We start from the raw sequence: 4582 nt of genomic DNA on the forward strand, positions 1-4582 counted from the left end.
AAAATCATATAAATTTATTGTAAACATGGCATGAATACTTCATAAATTATAGATACGTTGGAGACGTATCAGCATCCCCAAGCTTAATTCCTGCTCTTCCTTGAGTAGGTAAATGATAAAAGAAATAATTTATGAAGTGTGAATGCTAGCAAGTTGTAATGCCCTCGATGCGGCTATATCTCCTACGTGTCGAAGCATGACTTATAGGCATAACCGCATTGAAAGCAATGTCGCAAGTGAGGTAATCTTCGCAAACAACCCATGTAATACATAAGGGAAAGAGATACATAGTTGGCTTACAATTGCCACTTCACACCATACATGAATAAAACATTACATCATCCAGATACAATCAAGGTCTGACTACGGAACCAAAATAAAAGAAGACTACCCCAAAAGCTACACAGATCCCCGATCGTCCCGACTGGGCTCCACCACTGATCAACTGGAAACGAAACAACATAACGAACACGATCTTCAACGAGCTCCTCCTTGAGCTTGGTTGCGTCACCTGCACGGTTTCATCGGCACCTGCAAGCTGGTTTTGGAAGTATCTGTGAGTCACGGGGACTCAACAATCTCACACCCTCGCGATCAAGACTATTTAAGCTTATAGGTAGGGTAAAAGGTATGAGGTGGAGCGGCAGCAAGCGACTAGCATATTTGGTGGCTAACATACGCAAATGAGAGCGATAAGAGAAGGCAAAAGCATAGTCGAACAACTATGATCAAGAAGTGATCCTAGAACAACCTACATCAAGCATTACTCCAACACCGTGTTCACTTCCCGGACTCCGCCGAGAAGAGACCATCACGGTTACACACGCGGTTGGTGCATTTTAATTAAGTTAAGTTTTAGGTTATCTACAATCGGACATTAAAAAATTCCCATCTGCCCATAACCGCGGGCATGGCTTTCGAAAGATCAATCCCTACAGGGGTGTCCCAACTTAGCCCATCTCAAGCTCTCACGGTCAACGAAGGATATTCCTTCTCCCAAGACAATCCGATCAGGCTCGGCATCCCGGTTACAAGACATCCTCGACAATGGTAAAACAAGTCCAGCAAAGCCGCTTGATGCGCCGACAATCCCGATAGGAGCTGCACATATCTCGTTCTCAGGGCAACACCGGATAGGTCAAGCTACGAGTAAAACCAACCCTCAAGTTTCCCCGAGGTGGCCCCGCAGGCTGCCCGTTTCGGACCAACACTTAGAGAAGCACTGGCCCGGGGGGTTAAAAAAAGATGACCCTTGAGTCCGCGAAACCCAAGGGAAAAGGCTAGGTTGTTACTGCAAAAGGTAAAACCAAGGTTGGGCCTTGCTGGAGGAGTTTTATTCAAAGCGAACTGTCAAGGGGTTCCCATTATAACCCAACCATGTAAGGAACGCAAAATCCGGGAACATAACACCGATATGACGGAAACTAGGGCGGCAAGAGTGGAACAAAACACCAGGCATAAGGCCGAGCCTTCCACCCTTTACCAAGTATATAGATGCATTAATTAAATAAGAGATATTGTGATATCCCAACAAAATATCCATGTTCCAAACATGGAACAAGCTCCAACCTTCACCTGCAACTATCAACGCTATAAGAGGGGCTGAGCAAAGCGGTAACATAGCCAAACAACGGTTTGCTAGGACAAGGTGGGTTAGAGGCTTGGTTTAACAATATGGGAGGCATGATAAGCAAGTGGTAGGTATCACAGCATCGGCATAGCAAAAGAGCGAGCATCTAGCAAGCAAAGATAGAAGTGATTTCGAGGGTATGGTCATCTTGCCTGAAATCCCGCAAGGAAGAAGAACGAGTCCATGAAGAAGACAAACGGACGAAGTCGAACGGTTCCTCACAAACGCGACGTTATCGGAACCAACCCGAAGAAGCAACACCGGAAAGAAGTAAACAACCACCACATGAACATGGCATGATGCATAACCAAGTATGATGCATGTCCGGTTTAAGGAGGCATGGCATGGCAAAGTGCACAAGCAATTCTACAAATTAAGTGGAGCTCAATATGCAACTCCGTTGCATATTGACGAAACACCACATTACTTATTTAGTTCGATCTTGTTAATGTACTCAACAATATTAAATGTTGTTAGCCTGGCAAGAGGTGAAGCATAATGAAACTATCTATCTAGGCAAGTTTAAATGAGGCCGGAAGCAACGAACATCAATTCCGGTAAATCCCCATATGCATATATGAGGTTTGGTACTGTTCTGCCCTAAACCATATTTTATAGTTGTTAAACATTCAAAGTAACAACACCATGTTAAACTAGGCAAAATTCTACCCCATTTACATATAAAGTTTGTTAGGTTTGGAGCTACGGTTATTTAGTTACGAAATAAATCATTTTAACATGGCATAGGTGCAAATTTAACCAAACATCATATTAAACATTTTAAACATGGATGAAAACTGGATATTATTAAACTAGACAAAATTCTAAGCAAGTTTCATATATTAAGTTTTTACATATGATGCATAGTTTGAGAGATATGATATGCATGAACCATAGGGGGTTTTCTATAAAACTGCCAACTCTGGATAATTAGCTAAATTCGCAGACGCTGAAAAAAACATAAGCGGGCCGAAACTGGACAGGAAGCCCAACGGAGAAACAAAAAAAAAGAACGCCGGGGTGGCCTCACCATGGGCCACGGCCCAGCTGGAGAGGAGGAGGCTGGGCAGGCTGCGAAGGGGCGCGCTGGGCCTCGCAGGCAGATCGAGCGGAGGCAGGGCAAGGTCACCGCGAGGTAGGGACGCGGCTTCAGGTCGGGGCGCTCGTCTCCCTCGAGAAGAAAACGCAGCAGCAGGAGGAAGGAAGCGGCGGCGTGGGATCTAGTTGACGTGAGGTCCAGGACGACAGTAGGCGGTGGATCCGGGCGGGGGATTTCCAATCTCGCGAGAGGCGGGGCGGCGCTGCAGTTCGCGAGGCAGGCGCGCGGGCGGAGCTGGAGACCATGGTGGCGGCGGCCAGAGCACCAACGACGGCGAGGACGAAGCAGGGGCGACCCAAGGTCGCAGGTGATCCGGGCGGCGCAGGGGCTTGCGGCTCGGCGAGCGATGCGTGCAACGAGGAGGAGGGAGCTCGTGCTCCTGCATCCAGGACGAGGCGCGGTCGGGGACTTCGGTGCGAAATCCATGGAGGCCGGCGCATCGTGTTCTCCCTGTGAGAGAAAACAGAGAGGTGGAGGGAGTGAGAGGGAGAAGAACCAGAGGAGGAAGGGAAGGAAAAGGTGGCGCGACGAGGCCGGCCTGAGGACGGGGTCGTCGGCTGGCAGGTTCGCCGGGGCGGCGTGGCGTTGGAGGAGCTCGGCCTCGGGAGCGCTCAAGTGCGGTTGTGCTGGATGGATGAATCGGTTTGGTTGGATGGAGAACGAGAGAGGATGCGGGATTGGCCAGATGGGGAATTCAAGGAAGAGGAGGTGGGTGGATCGGGGAGGATCCCGATGAGGGTGTGGTGGCGGCCAAAAGGGAAAGATGGGACAAGTGCCCTCGGTTTTATGGTTTTGTCCAAATAGCACTAGGAGTGTGTATATATATATATATATATATATATAGAGGGAGACATTTAGGGGCTAATACGTCCCTCCAAATAAATCGAGCGGTCGAGAAAAATAGGGTAGGAAGTCCAATTAACAAAACAGAGACGTTTTGTAGATGTTTGGGGATGATCCAGACACAACGGTGGCGACAGTCCGGGTCGGGTCCGGGACAGCTTTTCGGATGCGCGCGCGAGAGGTCGGTTGGAACTCGTGGGCTGTGCAGAAGGGCTCGAGCTGAGAGAAGAGAAGAGAGAGAGGCCCGGCGACTGTTTTCGGAGACCGAAAACGTCCGACGTTAGACCGACTATATTGCCACTATAGTTATCCGTTGGGGCGTCAAACAAACTCCGAATGCGACGAAAATTGACAGGCGGCCTACCTAGAACATAAAAACACCGCACGCCAACTTTCATCCCATTCCGAGAACATTTTCCAGCCACTTATAAAATAATATTTCGGACATGCCGCGGGCGCGTGCAAGTGTGCCTGGGCTCAGAACGAACAACGGAGAGAACGAGGAGGCCGGGACGGATGCAAGTTTCGAAAACATGATGATGCAATGCACATGATGACATGACAAGATGCGACACGCAAGCAAAAGACAAGGCAACAACAACGAAACACCGGAAGACACCTGGCGCAGCGGTCTCGGGGCGTCACAACACTCCACCACTACGAGAGGATCTCGTCCTGAGATCTAGAATGGCACCGGAGGGAAAAAGGAAGAGAAAGAGAAGAGGTAAAACTAAGTTGCTTCTTTGACAAACGAGTGAAACCAAAGAACCTTGAGATGATGAACATATTGGAGAAAGAGTGCAACAGAGAAGAACGAAGTTGAAAGCACTCCGTTAAGAAAGAGGAAAAAAAGAACCGATTTGGGTAGCACTCCGGTTGAAAAGAGATGCAAGACTTGATAAGATGAAAGAACTTGATCAAAGGACACAACACTCCGGTTAAATGGATAGGCATGAAAAGAACATGATCTTTGACAAAACGAGATGATGGGTTGAAAAGAGCAACATCAC

General features: G+C 48.3%; 1 long non-coding RNA gene across 1 annotated transcript; it reads right to left on the bottom strand.

Moving 5' to 3' along the window:
* Nucleotides 1–267: 267 nt before the first annotated feature.
* Nucleotides 268–3521, bottom strand: LOC147990660 (uncharacterized). Its single transcript, XR_015600110.1, has 2 exons — nt 1783–3521; nt 268–538 (listed from the first exon to the last, which is right to left on the bottom strand). It is a non-coding gene; the product is annotated as an uncharacterized LOC147990660 (long non-coding RNA).
* Between the last annotated feature and the right edge of the window lie 1061 nt (nt 3522–4582).

This window comes from Triticum urartu, chromosome 1A, assembly GCF_056163025.1.
Source record: "Triticum urartu cultivar PI428250 chromosome 1A, HENAU_Tu73, whole genome shotgun sequence".
In the NCBI taxonomy this organism is placed as follows: domain Eukaryota; kingdom Viridiplantae; phylum Streptophyta; class Magnoliopsida; order Poales; family Poaceae; genus Triticum; species Triticum urartu.